This window comes from Staurois parvus, unplaced genomic scaffold, assembly GCF_062004578.1.
Source record: "Staurois parvus isolate SC_StPar_1 unplaced genomic scaffold, SC_StPar_1.0 ptg000454l, whole genome shotgun sequence".
Classification (NCBI taxonomy): Eukaryota; Metazoa; Chordata; class Amphibia; order Anura; family Ranidae; genus Staurois; species Staurois parvus.
The window spans coordinates 10,384,301-10,399,425 of record NW_028318250.1 but is presented as its reverse complement, the minus strand read 5'-3'; the positions used below and the strand labels follow the sequence as shown (position 1 = coordinate 10,399,425).

Here is a 15,125-nt window from a genome sequence, read left to right as displayed (position 1 = left end):
TTTTGCTTGCATGTGATTGAGTATGCTTTGCTATGTGAAACTTTATCACATTCACTAAACTTTGGGGCAAATTCCCTCGTAAAGTACAACTTCCCTTGAAAAGTGAACAGCCTATTTGCCTTATTAAATCAACCCAATTGTCTTAATGTAACTGAAGCATCTTGTAGGCAAGCGAGGTTGTTTGAAGCACAAAGCAACAAAATAAATGTTTTTATATATTTCACTAATTCTTCATAGTTCAGTGGATTATCTATATGATATTGTTAGGAAACAATACTTCCATGCAAGGGTAACAAAAATGAGCTCATATGTCAATATAGCAACAGATTGGCAAGCATTCTAGATAGCAGTTTTACGTAGGGCAGTTTCAAATTTTGAGGAATCATCACTAGGGACTCTGGAATGTCTTGCAATTACTCTGTGCCTCTAAGGATACTATATTGACATATGAGTTCCTGAGCTCTTGCCATGGCTGTCAGAGATGCACAAGCAGTACAATCCATCAAAAAATTATTTTGACTTAAATTGGGGAAGAGAGAGGGGAGGCAGGCCAAACATCTTAGACTTACAATATACTGAAAACCCCATATACAGGTATTTTAGCAGCAACAGGCACAACTTTGTAGATATATGATAAATCCTAGTTCTGATCAAAAACTTTTCAAAGCTTGCCTTCAGTTCAGCCACATAACTACTTCTGTCTCAATGTGACCTCTCACTCTAAGGAAAAACACAGAGAAATAATAGTGCACTAGACATGATTGCATTCTTTATTCCTTTTTTGATTTCTAAGAACTGCTAAGAAAAGCTATGGTCTAAACTCTGTTCCCTTCCTTTCCCCAGGTAACAGAGATATTATGAGCCATTAAACAACAACGTCTCTCCCAGATGAATCATAAGTGTTTTTTTACAGTGGACTATGGGGTGATGGGGGCATTCTAACCCTTTCGTGCGTGGCTCCATTTAATGAACAACTGCGGGACAGTGTCGCCTATTAAAGCCTAAACGAATGCATTATCTCTTTGTTATGCTAATGCCATACCCCATGTGTGATTTAGAACTGCACTTTCAGAAAAATTAAGTATGTTCAGTGACACCGTGAAATGTTTTCACCCTCACCATAACCTTCACAGGCTCGGAACATCTATCAGTCTTTAAACTATTCATCTGCAAAAAAAAAAAGGTAAAGAAAGGAAAAGAAACAGCTTACCAATTATTATGCTAATGTCTTTCACTACATTACACTACCTTCCTCAGGAAATGCAATAAGTTCAGTTTATAGCATCCAAACTGCAAAATCATCCCTCAAAAATGTAAGCAAACATATTCAATCTGCCTAAATATTTTCCCCAGCCTTTTGTAAAGCATTTTATCCTATCCCATTACTGCAGAATGTATGTACGGATCCCTCTGCCAATCTGCCGCGAAACATGTTAACAGCTATTAGCATAATGAGGATGAAAAGAAAGGTTCAGCACTGATAGTCAGAGGTGGAAATGTCATTAAAAGTCACATCCATGTACGCAGGGAAAATGAGGAGCGAACATACACAATGTCTGAGAAATGTCTTATCTTTTCATGTCACCTTCTGAAGTAAAAAGGGTCATAGGTATTACTTCCAGGGAACTGTCATAAAAATAAAATATAAAAAGCAAGCATCCATGAAACATCTGATGGCTTATCACAATACTATCTGCAATCTGTTAAACTGAACATATTCTTCACCCATAATAGGCGATGAAACTAGTTTACGGCAAGAGTAGTACGTATGCTGTACTTAACCATGAAAGAGCACTGAAAAATGCTTGGTACTTCCAGGTATGATGGAGCTCTTGACACTCACAATTGTTTCCCACAAACCAGCACTTGATGCTTTGTAGCAAATCCCCAAGCACTAGTGCAATCACATGAGAAGCATGCATAACCATGCTTAAGTTCCTCTGGAGAGTCAAGTTATACACAGGAGATTGTGGTTGTTCTGAAAGCAGATTAGGAAGGCACAGGAGGGCAAGGAAGGAAGGCAGCAAGGTAATCAATACCGTACTGCATGTACTGTACCAGCTTCAATGTCATTTTGTTACTTTACCTATTAAGTTCAGGTTCACTTTTCATTTTATTCTTCTATTAAGTCCATTAATGATTTCAATAATGATTAATGATTTCAGTTAATAAAACTTCTCTCTAACCGGTGAAGGGGAGGGGGGGGGATAGGTTACATACCCCCCTTGGCTACTTGTATGGTATTTCTCCAGGACTATGTTTATTATAAAGTATTTCTTGGTCTGTGACTAGAACTACAAGGCAAGACGATTAGCATACAATATGTTCACAGTATTTACAATTTAATTTAATTTCTCCATTTCTGGCCACCTTTGGTTTTGGTTGATAAATGTCTGTGTGTGTGTTTTTCCAGGCAGATTTCATTCTAGCCTAGGCGAGAATTGAGGAAATTGGAGCAGCTAGACGTCAAAAAAGGTACCCATTCCTTAAAAAAAAAAAAACACACCTTCAAATGTGTTAGGAGTTGGAGGGAGAAGAGTGATACTTTTGAATGAAAGTCATCTTTAATATACCCATTGCATCACTCATGTTCAACCACAGAAGGACTATTTAGTAAGACTCCAGGTGAAAGTAATATGGGACAAGCCACATGGAATATCACATGTGCAAAACCAAATATTTGTTTCTGTAGATACTGTATATTTCATATTTTGCTTGAATTTTTTCTGAATATGTAAGGAGTTTTGAATTGGTGTCAGCAGTTTTCTGGTGGATTTTTTTTTCTGAGTTTGAATATTTTTTAAATTTTCCTCCAAACTTGCTCTCCAGTTTCTTTTTTTTTCTGTCTTTGAAACACTGACTCCCTAAAACAAAGGTGTAAAACTTACATCACAGTAATGTCCAAAGAGGGCAAAGGCTCATCCCTTTACTGCAGTTTAGACCCATTATATTATAAAGCATTGATGTGAAATGCTTTTGCCAAGATACTAGCCCCCACTGCATGGGTCAACTGCTTTGTTTTTCTAGGGGTGAGCGCAAAGCTCATACTCACCTGACCTGCCGATTCTCCAGAAAACTGTGCCCCCACTATCCAGTGGTGGACTGTTCCTGTCTATGAACCATGCTTTGAGCCTGCTGATGTCAGGAACAGTCCATTTACAAGTCTGCTGGACCACGGACCATGGGGCAAGAGCTGAAGGGACTGGTCTTGTTAGGGGAGGATCAGCCAATCAGGCAAATATATCCTGGCTGTCCTCTCTCAAGAACAAAATGAGCAGTTAAATCGTGCCCCAGTACACATGCAGAAAACCGTTTTGCCCTGAGTTCTGCTTCATAAAACTTTTACTATCCCAGAAAAACGGGAACAGTTGACAGTTGCTCAGCAGATGTAATTGAGATGAAGGTCATCTGCTCATGCTTACTACTCAATGGTATACTTCTTATGTAAATTATATGAACTCCATGTTGCTTCTTAACAATGTCACCCTATTAAGACTAGTGGCAGACAAACTAAGGAAGAAGAAGACAGGAGATACTTAACCCCTTTATGCCTAAGGGTAAAACAAATCTTAATGCCTAAGCACAATTTTGCAACTTTGACATGTGTTAGTAAAACCGTACATATCATCACAACTACTTTGTACATTCAGGTGAATTATACCTTGTTTTTTTCAGGACAACTTAGGCTTTTATATGGTGGTAAATGGTAATGAATATCTCCTGATTTTATTATATTATCGAAGGAAAACTGGCTCAAAATAGTAAAAAAAAAATTTTTTTTTTCATTTAGCTATGTGTTTCTTGTTACTACCATAACCTACCACCAAAGAACAACTCAAAATAAATTTTACAGCTCTTGAGGATCGCAGTGATACCATATATGTGTATGTTATTTGTTGTTTGTACCAGTAGTACAGCCCAGAAACAATAGTACACATTGTTTTTCATTTTTTGTTCACCTAAAACACACTGACACTAACTGACACTAATACCAATTAAAAAAAAATCCTGACATTTGACCATGACCTTTTGACCTTGACCTTTGACCCCAACATTGACCCAAACATTAAAAACATTTACAAACATTCCCCCCCCCCCATGCCAGGAGGTACAATACAGTGTATCTCTCTCTGCCATTCATAGAGAGAGATTAAAAACAAGGGGGGCGGACTGTACAGTGACTGATCACTGTGATAGCCAATCAGAGGCTATCACAGCGATCATGTGACCCGGAATCGGGAGACCTGGGTCCCGATCGTTAAAACGGGTCCCGGGGCTCTTAGTAACACCCTGGTCTTTGTGCTGGGAGTGTGCAGTGCGACGCGCTGCCAGCACAAAGATAGGTACACAGATATGCGAGCCCACGGAAAAAAGCCCAGTTCTGTGAGGCCACATATTTGTGTTACGTCGGCGTCAAGGAGTTAAACAGAAATAAAACCAATATTCACAAAGCCAAAGTTGGCTAGAACTAATGGGAATATTTTGCTCAACCACCAACAGAATTTTTACTTGACACTTGGTGCATACACAGACACGCACCTATTATTGGCTTATTTCATCTGCTAAACAGCGGGTTGTGTGACTGGAGCACTAACAACTGCCCATGAAAAGTTAGTGGGAACCTCCAGTTTATTTTTACTATTGATATTTGCTGAACTCTTTCATCTATACAACATCATAGTTCCAGTACATAAAAAATCATGCCAACCAGGTGTAACTTTACATTTCAAACTATCCTTATTGATTTTGTACTTTGTGCTGGAACAGTAATACTTGAGCGAACAATTTTCAGTGGAAAGCACTACACATACAATTCTTAGACATAGCCACCTGCAGCTTCAAAACCTAGTTTCTTGTTTCAGTCAAATTTAACAATAGATTCCCCTCTGTTAAGTGCATCATTTGGTAGATTCAAAACGTGAGAGTACAACAAACGTTCTTCTCTTTCCTCTAAGCTGGAACTATTAAAAATATTCAGTTTTTGCTGAATGATATTTAAAACATAATCAGATACAAATGGCTTGCTGTGGGGACAATCAGCAGGGGGGAGGTGCTGGGGGATCTAAGAAGAGGAGGATCAGGGCTGCCCTGTGCAACATCATTGCACAGAGCAGGTAAGTGTGACATGTTCTTAGGTTCTTAGTTTTTTTTAAATAAATTTTTAGCCTTTACAATTATTTTAACCACTTGCCGCCCAGCCACTGTTGAAATACGGTGGCAGGGCGGCACGGCTGGGCAAAAGCACGTTTTAAAACGCACTTTTACAAAACAGGTAGTGGGTGTGCACGAGGCGCGCCGCCGCCCTACCTGCACCGCCGATCTCGGCCGTGAGTGTCAATCACCGGGTCACGGCCGGTCATTACCGGCTGTGTCCCGCCGATTAGCAGCAATCACTGACAGAGAGCAAGGCTGCAGTAGCTCTGCTTTCTGTCAGGTCCTTGACAGCTCCTGACACGCTGATCGGGAGAGAAGAGTTTATCTCTCCCGATCAGCGTGTCCCAGTGCAGTACACACCCCCGCCCCCTAGTAAAACACTCCCCTCACACAGTTAACCCTTTCAGTGAATAAAAAAGTTAACCCCTTCCTCCCCAGTGTCATTAGTACAGTGTCAGTGTTTTTTTTTTGCACTGATCACTGTATTGGTGTCACTGGGGATGTCAGTGACCCAAAGTCAGTTCCTCCCCAGTGTCAGAATGTCCGCCACAGTCCCGCAGTCCTGCCATAAGTTGCTGATCGCCGCCATAAGTCACTGATCGCCGCCATAAGTCGCTAATCGCCGCCATTATTAGTATAAAAAAAAATTAAAAATCCGATTATCTTTCCCGCCATTTGTAAACGCTATAACTTTCACGTAAACCAATTAATTTACATGTATTGGGGTTTTTTTTAGCAAAGACATGTTGCAGAATGCATTTTGGCTGAAATTTATGACGAAATTTGATTTTTAAATTTTTTTTACTGGACATGTTTTATAGCAAAAAGTCCAAAATATTGTTTTTTTTTCTCAAAATTGTCAGCCTTTTTTTTTATAGCGCAAAAAATAAAAACGCACAGGCGATCAAATACCACCAAAAGAAAGCTCTATTTGTGTGAAAAAAGGATGTAAATTTCATTTATGTACCGTATTGCATGACCGCACAATTCTCCGTTAAACTAGCGCAGCGCTGTATAGCAAAAAAATGGCGTAAATTGCAGTATCTATACCATAGTTTGTAGGCGCTATAACTTTCACACAAAGCAATCAATATACACTTATTGGGATTTTTTTACCAAAAACATGTAGCAAAATACATTTTGGCCTAAATTTATAACCAACTTTGAGTTTAAAATATATTTTTTATAGCTGAAAGTAAAAAATAATGTTTTTCTTCAAAATTTTTGGTCGTTTTTGTTTATAGCGTGAAAAATTAAAAGCACACAGGTGATCACATACCACCAAAAGAAAGCTCTATTTGTGTGAATAAAAGGACGTAAATTTTGTTTGGGTGAAGCATTGCATGACCGCGCAATTATCAGTTGAATTAGTGCAGCACCGAGTAGCAAAAAGAGGCCTGGTCATTAAGGGGGGTAAATCCTCAGGAGGGCAAGCGGTTAAGCAGCAATTAAATTAATTAATTAAATTAAATAAAATTAATTCTTAAATTATTATAATTATATATATATATATATATATTCACATGTATTCAGATTCCTCTACTTTGACAAGGCAAGCTGATGCATAAAGCTCAGCAATTAAAACCAAATAGGAATGTAAAAAAGTCTGTAAAAAAAGGGGGGGGGGGTTCTTTTTATCATTGTCTCCTAGACACTTAAAGGCTATTTATTATATGTTTTATTCAAGATTCACACAACTTTCATTCAATATTCACATATTTTTCACATAAGAATTAATTTAAAAATGTGCAAATTGTTGTATAAACATTTGGTGAAAACATTGATAATTAGACCCCTTTTAGGCATCTAGGATGTTGATTTACAATGTTGCTATGCTTAATAAATCTATGTACTTGTTTGTTATGATATTCCTGCATTTTTCACACTTTTCAGGATAATCTCGATTGTTTATGCATAATCTGCTCATATGTTGTATCATGTTTGTATCCATTGTATGGCTATTGTTTTGCTGGCTGTGAATAAACATTCTCTTAAGAAAATACATGTATAATGATCCCATAACGCATCCTTTAATATTCTTCACAGGTAGAGCTTTGTGTCCTTTAGAAGTAGGTGGTTCATAGTTTGTGACATATGTGATTGTATTTGTGACCAGAATCGTGTCATTGTAGAACATTCCCATATCATAAGTTGAAAGTATTTAAAGCATCACATCTGTTACAACTGCCAATGAAATGTTGTCCCATTTTGTAGCATTTTATTGGTATGAGAAATTCCTGATGTGTGATATAAATTGTATAATTTTGGTATTGATACTGAAGGAAACTAAGGGGAATATTTGTAAAGTAAATTTGGCTTTCACCAAACATTCACTGGTGAATTAATCAGCTGTCACTGGAAACACAAGCACCACAAAGATTGACCTGCAGTAAATGTTTGTTGAATGTCAAATGTATTACTTTATAAATATTCCCCTAACTGATATTCCTGTTATATTCCATTCCAGTGTTACTCCTGTGACATTTGGGTATCTTAACAGGTGGCGTATAGTTTTGGCTTGCCCAAAATATTGTTATATGACTGATATAAAGCCGTTTGGCCTCTAGAATAATAAAATCCCTATATGCACAAACTTTTAGATCAATTTTCCATCTCTTTTGATATATGAGATCAGGCCATGACTTAACCAAAATATTTATTTATTAAATAATTTTTAAAAAATGTGATTATTTTTGCAAAGAATTTATGTATATGTCCTTAAATAGTTGTTTAACTTTAGTGACTTGTTTATGTACTCACCATTTACCTTCCTATAAGCTGTACAACTCAAGTGGGCCTTGGTTGCAAAAATAAGTCTCTAATAGTTATGAACATTTATAACAGCTTAATATAGAATATTCAGGTTCTTGCAAAAGCTATCAAAATTGGACGTCTTTAACGCTAAGTAGACACATTTCTTTGCAAATTTGAACTATGACCACAAAGGTGGAAACATGTTCTTGTTTAGAAATCAACTCCCTGTGTCAATTTGCAAATGCTTACATTGGCCGCCTCCCAGACAGAGAACCAGAAAAAATGTCCTTGACAAAAGCCCCTTTTGTTTCCTTTCCTTTTCTTCGTGTACACAGAAAGATTTTGATAGAGCCTCAATGAAAATTACACATGTTTACAAGTGACCCTCTGTTCCAATCCTGCTTTGTTTTAATTGCATGCAAATATATTCAGTAAAGAATGTCTTCTATGGCAGAGACTTAAAAAAAAACTTGTATCTTTTTAATTCTCAGTGGATAGGCAGGCAACTCCTTATTACTGATTTGGATTATGGAGATTGTGTACGTAACTTCCAAATATTTAATCAGACTAAACATGTCAATCACTTTCTAACATGGGTAAACTACAATCTAGTGATCTGGAACCAAAAATATCCCCAATAACAATGTGTTTAATATGCTTTTGTTATACGGTCTACATTATGATTATATGCAGTGAATCACAGTAGTTTTGCATTATGATCTTTTATAGAATTATTGTTTTATTGCATTATAAGGTGAAAATAAATTAGTTTTTCATATTTTTCATCCCCAATATATCCCCACTAAGCACCCAAACACATGTAAAATAACCAATGTAATGACATGTATAATAGAAAGACACAGAAACCACTCAGTAAATGAATTTCAGAACATAGGAGGGTGAACTTTCCAGGTCAGGACCCATCAGTCTTCCTACACCTCAAAGCAGAACTCCAACTCCAGTCAAAAGTAACAAGATAAAAAGGAGCAATCAATCAAAAAACAGAATAGCAAAACATAGTTACTTCAGTTCAGATATTTTTCAATGCAGTATTACAACTAGATGTATTCAATCAGATGACCAATTCCAAGTCATCCTGCACCTACCCCAGCCTTTGACTGGACAGTGAAAAGAGAAACAAAATAGTGATGAAGTCATCTTTCTGTCACTGTGCTCTATATCTTTATTGACATGTACTGATTGGCTCCATGTACTTCTTTTTTCTCTCACACTCCAGCTCTGCTATACAGGACTGCAAAAGGCTAATACCAGGTCAAATTCAGGTACCTACACTGCTTGCATTTAAAAAAAAAATTTAATGATCTATTGTTAAATACAAAACTGTGTACATTTGTGTCCAGGATATCTGCTTACAGCTATCTCTATCCACATTTTGGACAGCTGTTGGGCAAAAGGCATGAAATAGGCTATCTATATCAGACTGGAACAACCATTCCTAAACAGGGATAAAAGCCTTCAACATCATCTATCTCCCACATGTTTTAATATTTAGTAGAAAGTCCAGAAAAATACTGCTCTCAAGTGCAACTGTCTCTACAATTAAGCTTGTTTTGGGGTGAAACACATTAACCACTTGCCTACCAGGCACTTATACCCCCTTCCTGCCCAGGCCAGTTTTCAGCTTTCAGTGCTGTCGCACTTTGAATGACAATTGCGTGGTCATGCAACACACCTATCAGTGCCCATCACTGCAACCTCATTAGCGCACACCAGTGAAGGAGAAAAATCACTTATTTACAATATTGTATAACAAAAACTAAGAAAAAAAGGGTTTTTTTTCAAAATTATCAGTTGTTTTTGGTTTGTTTAGCAAAAAATAAAAAACCCAGAGGTGATTAAATATCACAAAAAGAAAGCTCTATCTGTCTAAAAAAAAAGATAAAAATTTCATACAGGTACACTGTATGAAATTTTTATCATTTTTTTGAGACAGATAGAGCTTTCTTTTGGTGATATTTAATCACCTCTGGGTTTTTTATTTTTTGCTAAACAAACCAAAAACAACTGATAATTTTTTTAAAAAAACCCCTTTTTTCTTAGTTTTTGTTATAAAATTTTGTAAATAAGTAATTTTTCTCCTTCACTGATGTGCGCTAATGAGGTTGCAGTGATGGGCACCGATAGGCTGCACTGATGGGCACTGATAAGGCAGCACTAGTAGGTGGCACTGATGGGCATTGACAGGCATCACTGATGGGCACTGAAAGGCAGCACTCATATATGGCACTGATAGGTGGCACTGATAGGTAGCACTGATAGGTGGCACTGACTGGCACTGTTAGGCGGCACTGACTGGCACTGTTAGGCGGCACTGATAGGCAGCACTGATGGACACTGATAGGTGGCACTGATGCGCACTGATAGGTGGCACTGACTGGCAGCACTGATAGGTGGCACTGACTGGCATTGGTAGGTGGCACTGACTGGCACTGATAGGTGACACGGAAAGGCAGCTCAGATGGGCACTGATATGTGGCATTGATGCGCACTGGTAGGCACTGATATGTGGCATTGATGAGGCACTGATGGGCACTGGCAGGTGGCATTGATGGGCACTGACAGGTGGCACTGCTGGTACTACACTGATCATCAGGACACACTGATCATCAGGGCACTGATGATCAGTGTACATGTCCCCTCCGAGGAATGACAATTACTGGCTCTCCTCTCTTCACGAGCTGTCAGCGTGACAGCTCATGAGGAGAGAAATGCCGATAACCAGCATTTCCCTATTTACATGCGATCAGCTATGATTGGACACAGCTGATCACATGACTGAGCCGACATCTTCGGCTCTTTCCATTGATCGGTGATCCGCTGTGCCCCCAGAGCCACACACGCGCGGTTAGGGTGGGAGGACATCATAGGATGTCCTCCTAGAACGAGAGAACCACCTTGCACCCGTCATTACCTTATATGGTGGGCGGGAGGCGGTTAAGGTAGAGCAATATCTACAGAGGATGTATCTACAGCTAGGAAGATTTTGAAATAAAGCTTTTGCTGCAGTGGCATTTGTGGAGTGCACTTGTCAGACTTGAACCTTTCTAATGTCTACAATCTGAAAACATTTTACACTTTCAGCCATGTAACTTGAACAGTTAACACATGTACCAGTCTTCAAGGCACCATGATGATTGGATTATGTGAATAGAATAGGGTGGTTTTACAAACTTTCTACCACTATGTTCTTGGACAGCATCTGCCTTGAAACTTTCTACAGTAAAGCAGGCCATAGATTACACAATGTTCTTGATGGTGGAATCAAGAAAATTGCTTGATTTCCCCATCAACGCAGTTAGTGTTGATGGGGGAATGATGGGGGAATTCCTCCCACAGCGTTATTGTGTTGTGCTGGTGGGGAGCCTTCCCAGCCTGCAGAAAACAATCATCACTGCTATGGCAGTGATCACAAGCAAAAAATATGGCAGGATCATTGTTCTGAATGATGGAACGTCTTCAGAACAATAGACTGCCCATAGATGGACTGAATCTCAGCTGGTCCCTGCTGAACTAACTGAGATTTGACTTTTTATATGTTTTACCCATGTGGCTATAAATGCTGAGGTAGGTTTCTGATGCCCATTAGAATTGAGGCAACTACTTGGATGAGTAGCAGAATATATTCAATACTACAGAATAAGTCCAAAGTGATAGAATAAACTACTGCTAGATACCCTTTATGGAGAAATAATGTTTTGCTAGGACTATTACATTATAGGAGAAAGTAACATTTGCAGGAGTAAGTGGGCGTTGAAGTTGATAATAAACATTTCAATACTTTTCTTAACAGAGCATCAGCATAATGAGGTAGGTAATATTGATGATATTGTTGTGGTGACTGATGAAGATGAAAAAGACAGAACAGTATCACCCTCCTACCCCAGGCAGGGAGCATCATAAACCAAATCAATAAGTTGACTGACAATAAATAAAAAACAAATTGATGCTTATTATGGTTATTGTGTAGCTGGGGCATTAAACACTTTTAATAGTAGTATTATAATCCAACCAGACAGGAAGCTCACAGCAACAGCCACATTCTTCTATTATTTTTTTGGGGTAGTGGCAGAATCATGGTCCTACAACAGCAGAATCACCATGAATCAACTAAATAGAGAGGTCAACAGTGATAAGTATAAGAAATAATAAAATCCTTCCACAGATTTGCCTAAGAGTACTATATTACCATAGTAATGAAGTAAAGTTTTTCTTGCATAATTGTTATTTCAAAGCATTTTGAGTTATTCTGGGTTCACTTATTAGAGTTATGTTTTAAGATTGTTTTTAGCCTCTCTCTTTTTTTTTTTCTTCATCTCTTGTAACATTCTGCTGAAACTTTGTGATTTGTACAGTACTACTTGGACTTTGAAGAAGGGGACATACCCCGAAAACTTGTCCTCAAAATTGTATGTTAGTGCAAATAAAAAAAGTATCATGGACAGTACTCAATTGTTTCTGTCGCAAATGCACTAATACGGCTACAATCACCTCAAACAAGGTTTTTCATGAATTCTAGCCAATATAATTGAAGTTAAAGATGACTTTTAATATATATATATATTATTGATCTCACTGCATGCTATATGAAACCCACCATAAGGGAAACCAGGGGTGAGGGGGGGGGGCTGTCTTTGCTGGACTCTCCTTCTGAGAATGCTAGCTGCCTGTTTTTCATTGCTGACCTTATTGCATCACAGACCTGGAATGAGAATGCGGATGGAGATTTCTGACTTTTCTCTATCTATCTTGAAATACTCTGCATACTTGTTTGAGGCCAGTGACTCAACATCAAAACCACAACATCAAAAACAAAATAAATTTACAACTGTATACATGCAGGTTTGTATATGTGTGTAATTGAATTTTCAGAAGATTGTTATTGTTCAACAAACAGTAAAACAATGGCTTGTTAAATCAAAGATTAGCAAATTGGAGTAGAGGGTTGTAGCAGAAATTGTTAGTGGGGGATATTTTATGAAAAGACTAGCCATTCTGTATGTTACAATGAACACATTAGTGCAAAGAAAACATTTCAGTTTGGGCTAAAAGGCTGATTAATGAAGGTGATGCTTGAACAAACTTGCCTTTTATGTGACTCCGTTGAGCATACCCAGAAAGCTCCACTGTTTTGTGTCAGAGAATGGAGGTTTCAGAAATATAAATCAAATGTGTTATCCGGCATAGGACCCATTCAAAGATCCTTTGAATTTGATTTGCAAGTTACTCTTATATTGGAGAACAATCTTTCCCTCGATTTTCTTTTTAGTTATAAAACAGGATGATATTTGTCTTCTATAATGCTCATTCAAAATTATGTAATCATTTATGGTTCAGAGACTGTTTCTTAAAGGTTGGGTTGTAAAACATTGGTGTAGACTGTGTAGATATTTCAGTGACACATGAGAAAGAATAAGCTGAGAAAGGGACTGACAAAGATGACACTGAGGATATTTTTGTAGCACCCAGATTGAAATAATGAAGTATTTAATGTGTGCCTAGTGCTATGTTTTTATTTGGATAAAACCTCTGTCTGTTTTTTATTGATAATTATGACCCCATTAGAGATAGTCACACTCTTTAATTTTCTTAGTTATTATTATCCCTGGGACAGGTAATGTTGGGAAATGCTTAATTTTACAGTTATCAGTACAACAGAAAATGGGGAAATATTCAAGTGGGGACACATGTAACAATGATATATGTCTCAAAGGGGATTTTACCATACAAACTGACATGAAAAAAAGGTTTTTGCATGACGATGATTCCCACTGTTGACTCCATTACCAATGAGGAGAGAGAGTGAGAGAGAAAGCAGCACCATTGCTCTCAAAGCGCTGGATCAATATCAGGCTCAGGTAAGTATTTAGGGGTGGCTGGGGGGTGGGGAACTGAACATAGAAGGTTTTTACCTTAATGCAGAGAATACATTAAGATAAAAAACCTATAAGCCTTTACGTCCACTTTCATTTTTGTCACTTTCTTTGTCTTATTCCCCTATAAAGAAATCAGTCTGAGAAAGGACAAGGCAAGGCAATATATTTCTTTTCAATAGAGAATATAATTTTCTTTACAATAGAGAAAAAAAAACACACAGATGGGTTTGCTAAAATCTTTTCAATGTGCATGATATACGTGATTAGGATTTTTATTTCTTAAAGAGTAACTCCACCATTGCTCTGAAAAAAAAAAAAAATCCCCTCTAAGTGGTCAATGTACATTGCAAGAAGTCCTACCTGATTGTGCTCTGAAGAAAAAGCAGTTTGTTCCTCTACGTCTTTTGGATACTGAATCTGAATGGAACCCCTATTTCCTATTTGAAGGAAAGGATGGGGAGATGAAGACCTCATTAGACTTGGGGACAATGCATGTGGCAAAGGTGGAAGGCCTGTTATAGTTTGGGAGAGGGGGTGTATGCTCATAAAAGTATTTTTTGAACTCTAAGGGAAACACAAGCTTTTATTATGGTGTGTTGGTCTTTAAGAGAAAAGAACAAATCCAAGTATGCATCCATCTTTGCCAGGCACGTTGTACCCATGTTGATGAAGACAAATGCCTCAACTCCACATCCAGTACCACAAAATGGATGTGGAGTTGTATGTGTGGGGACATATTGGAACCTGGAATCTAGAACTAGGGGCTTCAAGATATCTGCTCCGCCTTCATGTTAATGTATGGGGTACATTCTACATATCATTCACTAAAAACATAAAAACAATGAAAATAAAAGCAACCATACTATGAAAAGCCTTTTATTAAAAAAAAGTGTTCCAATATGTCAAAACAATGTCAATCCACATAGATTCACATTTTTCATAATGCCACCATGATGAACCATTGTCTCCTATGCTACCCCTCCTATGCTGGATGTAGAAATTATATTCAAGCTGAATTCTACATATTGATCTGCAGCACCATGCAGATGCAATAGTTTAGTACAAAGCTATTGTTACTATGGACAAGACTCAATGAAGCTATATTGGCAGAGGATTCAGAGGAAAAGTTATTTAATCTCCAAACATGGAAAGGTTTCTTCACAGTGAGAGCTGTGAAAATGTGGAATAGACTCACTCAAGAGTTGGTTCTGGCCAGCTCAGTGGATTGCTTTAAAAAAGGTCTGGATTATTTCTTAGATACACAGAATATAACTGGATACTAACATTTATAGGTAAAGTTGATCCAGGGAATATCCGATTGCC

At 37.8% G+C, this 15,125-nt stretch overlaps 1 protein-coding gene across 1 annotated transcript in view; it reads right to left on the bottom strand.

Moving 5' to 3' along the window:
* Window positions 1–15,125, bottom strand: part of GRIK3 (glutamate ionotropic receptor kainate type subunit 3) — a 708,422-nt gene that overhangs the window by 603,796 nt on the left and 89,501 nt on the right. The window lies entirely within an intron of this gene.